This window comes from Catharus ustulatus, chromosome 1, assembly GCF_009819885.2.
Source record: "Catharus ustulatus isolate bCatUst1 chromosome 1, bCatUst1.pri.v2, whole genome shotgun sequence".
Classification (NCBI taxonomy): domain Eukaryota; kingdom Metazoa; phylum Chordata; class Aves; order Passeriformes; family Turdidae; genus Catharus; species Catharus ustulatus.
In genome coordinates, this window is record NC_046221.1 from 34,879,231 (window position 1) to 34,889,981 (window position 10,751).

The following is a 10,751-nucleotide window of genomic DNA, read 5'->3' on the forward strand; positions in this document are numbered from 1 at the left end:
TTGTTGCTGTCTCTTCGTGAGGAATATGCCAAAGATGAGAAGATTTAGTTTTCATCAAAAGCTCTGCAGAGCTGCCATCAGCAGAAGCTGTAGGGAAGACAAGCTGGATCAAACCACATCCTCTGACATGGGCTTAATGCTCCCTTGACATGACAGCTAGTGGGGTGGGTCTGGTTTTGCAGCCAAGAGTATCATTCTTGTGAAAGATTAAAATAAGTTTCAGTACAGGATTAGGGCAAGTCAGGTTTCACAACAGGTTAGAAATTTCCAGAAGAAAGTTTCTTTTTACTGTGCATTGCTTTGACCTTTCTTTATTTGTGTCATTATAATGTCAGAATCCAGAAGTTAGGTGGAGACACTCAATATAAAATATCTCTGCTCTCTAGATTGTTCATGGCATTTGCCCTCACAAAGTCCAGTTTAGATAGCTTCTTCTCTTTGTGCATTTCCAGATCCTCTTAAGTTTTTTTGGGTTCTAGTCTGCCCTTTAACAATGTCATCTTTCCATTAGGACACAATTTTTCCCTGCTTTATCCAAAGAAGTGGAAAGCTCCACCCCATTTCCTGAACGATATTTAAGCTCTTCAAGTGACCACTAATTTTAACACTGACTTATGGGAAACAGTGTTAATGCTGAGTAGTGGTATTTGTGATACTGATGACATTTCTGAATGTCAGCTACAATAATTTTGTTCATAATTGGTTCTGATTACAACATTTATTTTCATCAGTTTCATTTTAGAACGTCTGTAGCGCTAATAATAAAATGCACTGAATGTAAAACGCATACAGCTTTTTGTGCAGGGCTCCTGAGACCACTCTGTTCCTGGACATGAGAAAATTCTGTTCCATTTGTGGACAGGTCAGAATATGTGGTAAATAGTATATTTGTGACATCTTTCAATAGACTTAATAATTGATGCATTATAGTATTATGCAAGAAGCACAGCTGCAGTATAAGACAAGGGCCTAACATCTGGAAATCACTCTGCAGGAGAAAAGCCTTCAAAATACAAATTTTTACTGTCACCATGGACAGAATACTGGACATTCACAACACACAAATGTCCAGGTTATAAACTTGCAGGCTGCATTAATGTGGCAGTTAAATTTGCTAGTCTGAAACCTGCACTTGTAAAATATTTATGAATACATGTGGTTGTCACTGCAAAGAAACTGCACTGTCAGCTCAACCTCTCTCCCTAATTGTTTCTTCTCCCTGTCTTCCCCCCACTGAAATGCATTCCATGAAATTCAAAACATGACCCTTACCTCACTTAAAAAAATATCTACATGCTAAGTGCAAAAGAAAAAAATAAGAGTAATTTTCATATTTGGTCACTGTTTTATCCACTCAAGTTTTAATTTGGTATAGCTTAATGGGAAATTAAATCTCTTTTTCATGTATGTATTTTCTTCAAATTAAAAAATGAACTGTGAAGAATGATCTGAATTTTTTTCCCACAAAATTTAAGCTGTTCAGTAAGTCATCCAGTGCAGTGCTTTTACAAGTGTCCTGGATAGCTGCCTAACTGGGTTTTTTGGGAAGAGAGGGTTGAAAATGAGGCTGGAACTATTAAAAAATATGTTACATGCTTTAAACACATATTGTACATTTCCATTTTCTTTATCCCAAAGAGATCACAGTGTTCATATTTAAATGAGGACTAATTTTATGTGTATATTGATTTTGCTTGTGAGCACTTCCATTACTGTGGAATGACCTCAGGTACATTTTGGAAGACTCAGGAGCTAAACAGACTATACAAGAAAGGAAACAAAAGGAAGAGATCTTATTGTTTCCTTACCTGATAGCAAATTGACATCAGTGTGATTTTTCTTTGGGAAGTGTTCAGGGCTGGATCCTTTCCTAATGTAATGTTGAATTTGGGCAGGGAGGAGGGGAGGACAAACAGGAAATTAGAATGTTCATTCTGGTCTTCAAGTCGCTCAGTTGTGATTGTATGCACACAACAGGTATGACCATATTTATTTAGCACTTTCACATCTTTAAACACTGCAGCCTGAAGCACCGGTGTATTAGTAATGAAACCTGGGGCCCAGGGTGAAGGGCTTCTCATGAGTGGAGTATGTGGTCCCTACCAGGTGCATGTCCAGCATTTCAACATCTCCAACAGTTAAATAGCTCCAGAGTCAGGGCTGATATTGCTAAAACAGTGCACCTTTGCTGATATATGTCCCACTGAATGAGTCCACATACTACCAGACTCAGCAGCCTCCACACCCTTGGGATCTAGCTTAAGAGGAACTGCAAGTCCTGTACTTCAGCAAGGGGCACTGCAAAGTTCTGCAGCTGAAGAGAAATAATTCCATGCACCAGGTACAGGCTGGGAGCAAGCATCCAGAAAGCAGCTTGATAGTAAAGGACTGCTCAATCCCTGTGGACACCATGCTGAACTCGAGCCAGCAATGTCCCAGTCAAGTCTAACAGCATCCTGGGTTGTGTTAGGAAGATGATAACCAGCAGGCTGAGGAAGGTAATTCTTTTCCTCTACTCAGAACTGATGATACCTCACCTGAAGTGCTGTGTCCAGTTCTGGGGTCCCCTGTACACAATTTACTTTAGCACACTGGAGCAAGTTCAGAAAAAGGCCATGAAGACAATTAAAAGAACATCTGATGCATAAGGAGAGGCTGAAAGGGAGGATTACTCAGCTTTAAGAACTATGAGGATGATCAAACACTAGAACAAGGTTACCTGGAGAGATCACAGAACTTCCATCTCTGAAGATAACTTGTACTAGACCGGGCAAATTTGCATGTTCAATTAGCAAGCTGCCCCAGCTGACATTGCTCTGAGCAGGAAGGTTGGATTAAATCATCTCCAGAGGTTCCTGCCAACCTCAAACATGTGATTCTGTGGTGGCCAGAGTTTGATCATGATCATTATGGACTCTGGGATAAGTACAGATAGCATGGGTCAGAAATTGTGTGGGTATAATTTTGACCAAGGAAATCTGCATGTCTGTAGAAATCTAGACCTCGGGTTTTGGCTCTTCTCTGTGCTTCTGGTGCTGTGTATCCCTACAGTTCAGTTTGGCTTGTTCCCTCCTTGCAGCAGTGCTGGGATGGCTGTTGAGTCCCTCACTGGCACCACTCTATCCAAAAGGGAGGGAGGGAGTTGTTTGGGGACCCATCCTCGTGGAGTCTCATTCACCACAGTCCTGGCTGTGAAGTGAGCATCACCAAACACTGCAGACCATCTGGCACACTTCTGAGCCGGCAAAATTCTGACTGAAGTGTGGGTAAAGAGCTCTGGCACGCCACTCTCTGAGAGCACTCAAAGCAATATCCGATGCTATACTGGCTCGAGTGTGTGTGCTCTGCTGCACAGAGACTGCATATAATGAAATCCTTGTTATATAACACAGCTGATAGATAGGGATAGATATATATTCACCAACTGACATTTCCAGGGGTGAATATTACCAAAATCTTTATTCACATTTAAACATGTGATATAGCTTTTTCCTCTACAGGAAAAAAAAATACTGCCAATGTCTGTGACACTTGAAAAATCAAAGTCTTTCAAAGTAATAAAGTCAATGCTCAGAAAATATTATGAACAGTAGCCCTACTACAGTATTTCCTTTAAAGAGACATCTGGGGTGAATTAGGGTGCTGCTCAGGCTGTGGCACTGCTACAGATGTCGAGGTGTAAACGTGTTTTACAGGGACTGTAGATATGTGATCATGTATAATGCTTTTATTGGGAGCTCAAGCACTATATTTCCAGTAATATGAAGAATGACAGAGAAGAAAAGAAATACCTTCTGAGTTTGAATTACAACCACATCTAATGAGCTCAGAGGTGTTTTTCACTCAACTTTTCTATTACTTTTCAACTCCTGCAGCTTAAATGAGGCTGCTGATCATAACAGTAAATATGGGCTCAAAGAATATCCCAAGAGGTGTCATTAGTAACATATTACACCCTTTTCTAATTTGTACACTTACCATGTTGCGGGATTTCACAGGACTGATGAAACCTCCAGAACTGCATGTTTCCCTCAGCAGTCTACAATAACCCTTAGTCTGAATGACATGTATTATTTCCTTGTTGAGCATGTGATGTAGAGGTTTTAGTAAAAGATTTATTGTAAGGAAAACTAGATGTTTTATTTCCAACCTAATTGAATACATTATTGCTCTGAGTTTAAAAATGCTGTGGTGATATATTGCACCTCAACACAACTGTACACATGAAATCTCCAGCAAGAAAGTTTATTGGACTACAAATCAGAATACAGCTGTTGATAGGAGAACTGTATACCTTTAGTTGCAATATGTTACAATAAAGTTTTACTGTGTAAGTCATAGTGGAAAATAAAATAAAATTCTGATAAAATAGTTAAGCAATATTTATTTTTACTGACTGCAATAAAGGCAGGTGCCAGAATTCAAATCCTCTCTGTTGTATATGGGTGATAAAAAGGCCGTAGTGGAATCTCCCTGTCACAGTTACAGAGAAGATAGTGATAAAGCTCCTAATCCCAGTAAAGATTAACTGCAGAACAGACCAGCTTCCAAATTTGCCCTGGAATGGAAAGTCTGCTCTAAGCCATGTTTGCTGCTTGCCCAGGTATTTGGGCACAGTACAGACAAGGTGAAGAGCAGCCAGGGGATATGCAATTCTCTCTCTCTTGGTTCAGCCTGTGCCCAGCAGACAGGACTGCCTTGCAGCTCAACCCAATGCAGCCCTGTCAGCCTCCCTGCACCTTCCCACTGACTGTGAACGCCTCAAGAGCCATGGAAATGTGTGGATCAGGGCCTTCTCGGCATCCATTTGGCCTCTTGTAACTCTCTGGAGCTGGATATCTGAAAAAATTGGTGCCAGCACCCTTCTGCAGCATACAGTAGTGCCCTTTTGTGATAATTCAACAGAGGTGACAAATTGCTCTTTCGTGAACTTTGGGGATGGGAAATAAGATGTCATGAATAGATGATTTCTACAGTAGAGCTTTCTTCTGAGGCTTAAGTGATGTCTACATCATTTTAGTCGGGGTTGAATTTTTGAATAACATAAATGCTAGCTTATACCCTTTCTCTCCCTTCATATCTCCTATTTAATTTCTATTTTTCAAAAAAATGTATTTCTAAGTAACAGTTATTTGAATTATAAACTGTCCTGCAGAGTATCAGAAGATCTGGAACATCACATCGGCAAAGAGAAGCTTTAGCTGGCTCTGTGTTTTATGGTTTTCTGCCTGTTCATCACTCCTCCTGTTTTGTACCTGAGCTACCTCTTTAGTCTTAATAGAAAGAAGGGAGGTGGGGAAAAAAAATAGAAACCAAATAAAAATGTTCCAGAGGTCTGCAAAACACCTTGGTCTGATATCTAAAATTGTGACAAATATAGAACCATAACAAATTTAAGAGGACTGAAGGTAAATTATTCACCCTGTGGAATTTATTATATAAAGATATTAATTTGGCTGCAGTCCTGCCTGATAGCACTGGGCCTAACTTAAGTTGTGGTCATGAAATGTTTATTCCACATCATTAACATTTGAATTCAGTGGGGGTCCTAAGAGGAAAGTGACACACCAATTTTCCAGATAGCAATATTCAAGCAGACATTTTATAGAAAATAGACCACCCTGTTAGCTTTAAGCATGTTGTGTCTACCAGGACAAGTTATTTTCTTTTGCCAAAACCCTAAGTCCAAGGATTAGAACCCCACTAAATATCTACGTGTCTACCTTTAGATGTTTGATGAGCCTGAGAGGAACTATTCATCTTTCCAAACTCTTTATCCATCAAGTCCTACAAGATGACCCAACTGCTCAGCCTGTCAAAAATTTGTCGGTCTTCCAATTCTCTTTCCAGTGGCATAAGATTTCCATTAAAAATAAAGCCCTCAAGCATTTATTGCACACTTGAAATACTCTTCCATGATGAAGTAGAAGCCAGATCGTTGTGAATTGCCTCTATAACTTCCATCTGAGTAGTGCCATCCTACTCTCCCTTCCAGTGCTTTCACTACAGGCATTACCAGATCCTGGCTTTTACTCTGCCAAATCTACATATTGTTAGCTACTACTATCCCTTTTTTTGCTTAAGTTTCCTTTTGTTGTTTGTCCTCTTTCATTAGTTTTTATTATAAAGTGACTTTTCCCTGTACAGAGAGTCTTTGTTTGTTTCTCTTGATGCACCAATTTTCTGAACTAGCCTCCATCTATTGTTTTAAACAATTGATCCATGGGCTAAAATGGGAAAACAGAATAATCCCTCATTTTAAATGATCAATGGAAAGGAATGACTAGGGGAAAACGTTGATCGCTGCTGCAGCTCTAATCATCCAAAGTGTTAGTGCAATTTAGAGACGGGAGGAGGGGAAGAGATTTACAGCATTGGGAACTCCCAGGGAAGGAGGTCTGCAAGGAATGGCTCCCATATGGAACTGGAATGCTTTGTACACCCTGGCTTAGCAATTAAATTTACAAGGTGTTGCTAAGTAGCAGTACCCCTGTAAACTCAGCAAACGCTGGAAATGCTGTTACAAAACTAGAGACTTCTTTTATTGCTTCTCACATTTCAGTAGGGAGAAAGTCATTAGCAGAGGGCTGTTCTTTGTACAGACTTCCCATTTGGAGAGTTGGGAGGTGTATTCTGATAAAAGATCTGTTAGAGGATGCAGCATGGCCCTTTGGCAAATGCAGGTTTTTCTGTAGGGAGGATAAAATACAGAACAAAACAAGTATATTGATCTAAATTAGAAACTATGTGTCTAAAATGACTGGTCAGTCATTTGCTTCCACACCCACCCGTATATACATATACATGTGTACATTTCCCCTTGGAACAAAAACTGCCTTTTAAATTCTTCTCAGTCAAGTTTCACTGACAAACTTGCTTGACGGGCATCAGGGACCTGAGGCAAGCTTCAAAGGAAAAAGTAGCCATCACTCATGTTTCATTGGATTTCTATGACAGAATGATCAAATCCTGTAGAACCTGGCATAAGCACATCATTATCAAACCCTGCTTTAGCATTTCTTAACTGATCACGGAGGCTGAGGTCCTTGGTGACTCCTGTTTTCTGACACTGTTTGTAGTTATTTGACCTTTTCTCAGTGGATAATCCACACAAAAAGCCCTAATTACTTCCCCAGCTTTGAGCGGTCCAGCACTGTGAATAATCAATGACACTGATTTAGGTATTGCACAATCAGATGCTTATGGTGTTTAAAGAACATTTTTCCATTGACCTGCCACAGCCATAGGACAATACCGAGTGCTGAAGTTGCTGTTGTAATCACAAGCTGGCCAAGTGACCTTGGGGGTCTGAAGTTGATTACTAGGGCCTTGAATTGAACAGATACAATACATTTTTAATGATTTCTTAATTTTTATTTTCTTAAAGTAGCACTTAGTCATGATGCATCTAGCAAGATACTGACAGAATCTCAGAGCAAGATTTGTCTATAAACATAGCTGAGTATTTTTTTCTTTCTTAATATCACCTTAACTTTTATGTTGACTGTTAGGTGACAGGACTCAGTTTGTCTTTTAAAAAAAATGTAAAAACAATTGGGCACTGGAGTATCTCTTGCTTCAAAAATATTCACACATGAAAGTAGAACAGGAGAAAAGAAGAACAGAAATTGCCTAAGTATTACTATGTCTGAGAGGAACAGGGTGTGGATTCTTAGAAATTTTTCAATCTCTGATTCACTAGGTTCTTCTCCCCTCTTCATAATGTGAAAGTGCCGTTCATTATCCTGGGTTATTAGGCTTAATTCTACCACCTGCTCAGTTATTTCAGCTTTAAAATCTAAAAAGAGAGAGCAGTCCCATTTTGTTTTGTTTAGAATGAAAGCTCTGCAGAGATTTTTTTCTAAGGAGCCATTTGCTCAGGTAAACTTTATGATGAAATACCAAATTGTTTGAGGGTGGCTGTTCCCTGTTCACAGGAATCTTCTACTAAAGAGATAGAAAATATGAAGTGTTTGGTGGCAATAGGCATAAAAAGAGATTAAAAAAGGAATTGTCTTCCCTGCAGAAATTTCAATCAGCCAAGAGAAAATTTTCCTCATATACAATTTGGGGTTTTTTTAACAAAACCTGTTCGTGTCCTGTTTGTGAAAAGAGTATATTTCAGCAAAAGGCTGAAAGGTTTACTGGAGAATTTTGCAATACTCTGCATGTTTCTTCAGAGAAATCCCAAGCAATTAAAAGACAACACAGAAAGGGGGAGCATAGTTTGAGGGAAGTCTCTGGGTGGCTCCAGCACCTTTCCTCTCCCAAAGCAGTAAGCTGGTGGGGTCACTCCTATTATGTTCCTATTATGCCAACCCCTGAAGGAGAAACAACAGGAAGAAACACTTGTATTGTGGAGCTTTTTGTTTTTCCAGATTTCCTGACAGGCCATGAAGAGGAAGCTAAACAAGTGTATAATAAGAGCAAAGATAGCTTATCAAATAAGAACCATGTTTGTCTCTTCTATAGGAAAACCTGTCCTTTTCACTTCTGTCTCCCCCTCCAAATGAAATGTCTCCTTAGGACACCTGCTTATGTATGCATTCATCCTGATCAAGCCTAAGCAATGATGTCTGAGGGAGTGGTTGAGAAAGTGGTTGTAGAGAGCTCGTGTTCTGGAGGTATAATATGGGCACAGCCTGCTTAGAGGTCACTTTTGGAGATGGCATACAGGCAGCATGAATAACATTAACTGACCTGAAAAGCTGGAACTCTCCACCTGTGTGACTCTGCTGCAGATGACCGGGCAAGAGGAACTTCAGAAGAAACTTCATCCTTTATCTGAGAGCTCTTTCCTCCATTGAAAACGGAACAGGAGAGCAAATGCTTACCATAAAAGAGGAAAAACATAATGCTCTAGTTACCATGGCTCCTGAAGTGAAAACAGGCATTGCAGTAAGCTCATAAAGAGGGTGACACGGTTGTTGGGGCAGCTGTCTTCTGTCCTGCTAATTCACATCTTTCCAGGGTACATGGTAGTCTCCTTAAATATACAAATTACTGTCAGATGTACTTGTCTGATCAGAGACTGCACAATCCAGACAGACATTGCAGGATGATGGGAGCAGAATGGTGCAATTTATAGACTAAAATATCCTGAAAGGAGATGCAAAAGTTCTATTTATAACTTGTAATAACTTGGCCTTGGAGGTTTATACTGCTTCTAGTGGTTTCAGTTTGCTTACCTAACCTCTTGAGGAAAATAAACTAAGTTTCCAGTGATCTTTGCCAGTTAAATTTGGTAAAAGTTTGAGAACGAGCTAGTTCTGAACACTGTCTCCAGTGAACTGGACGTAAACATGCATGGCTGTTTCATTAATATTTTCTACCTGAAGAATGTTTAGACTCAAAAAATTATTGTTTCTGGGGTGTCACAAACTGTACTAGAGCTTTTTTTTCCCAATTGCCTTGTAAGTGATCAACACACTAGTTACAAACTGGTTTCATCTGCAGTCAAAATTTTCCTCTTTTTTTTTTTTTTTTTTTTTTTGGAAAGGTTGTCTCTGAAACTAATTACTCTGAGCTGAAATAGTGTGCAGCAGTGCAATCTCTTTTTTCTATGATTGATCAAATCTATGTGCTGTCAGCCTGCCAGGATATCAGTCGACTTCATTTCACCTCTCATTTGTCACGACATCCCTTTAGATGGTTGTACTGTGGGCAGAAAGCAACTGAGCCTCAGATTCCCTGGAGACGTATGGCTCTGGATGAGGATTAAGCTGCACTTGCTTTTCAGCAGTTTCTGACCAGGGAGGGTTTGAAAAAGGGCTGTTAGTCTTTTTTCTCTGCAGTGACTCCATTTCTTTGTACCATATGGTTATATTTATGTGCTCTATTGAGTGAGACCTTTAACAGCTTTTAAGTCAAGGATTGTGTCAGTGCCAGAGAAGGAGCAGTTTTCTAGTCAAGCAGGAGGGCTGCTCTTGATTTTGGAGAAATGGCGTTGTTTCTAAGTGCCACTTTCAATCCTTAAAATCCTTTCATTCAAAAGCTACTGAGGCTGATTTTACAAATAGGGGGTGATTACAGTAGTTAGCGTTGACTAGGTGAACCTTTTCTTAGTTAATATGTAGACAAATGGTCTTTCCTCTGTGCTGGATTCCCCAGTATTAAAGCAAGATGAGATAAAACTTGATTGAAATAAATAATCCACCTCCTAATGTCACAATTGTTCTTTTCTAAATCAGATTAAAATGTGAATCAAGTACTTAACCTTATTTCCCCCAAGATCAGAAATTCTCAAATGTTAATTTCTCAAGTCTTCAAATTATGGGTAGCCTGCTACCTTCAGTAATTTCCTGAGATGAAAGAAGAATTAGCTTTTTCACAGGCTGCCATGGTGGGTGTTAACATCAGAACAGCTGAGGACCAGGTGGCTGTTCAGCAGACTTCCTTAGGAAGGTGTGTTTTTTAAGAAAGTCTGAAAATCAAACAAAACCTTACTAGTAATAAAAAAATAAGAACCTCTTGCCAAGCTATGAGTAGTCTTCTCCATGTAACTTTGTTATTAAGGAAATGATGTCTAAATAGCAGGCACTTCATTATCACAGTCTCTGCTAGTGCTTAAAAGATAGTCACAGAGTGTTTACACACACTGATAAGACTGTTGAATCTGCTGAAAAATAGCATGTTAAGTAGTAACTCAGTTGAATAACATATTTTCAATTTATTGATTCCAATCAAATAAAAACTAGGTGATTTGTAGTGGAAATCCAAACACAGTGGCACATCTCAGGAATACACAGAGA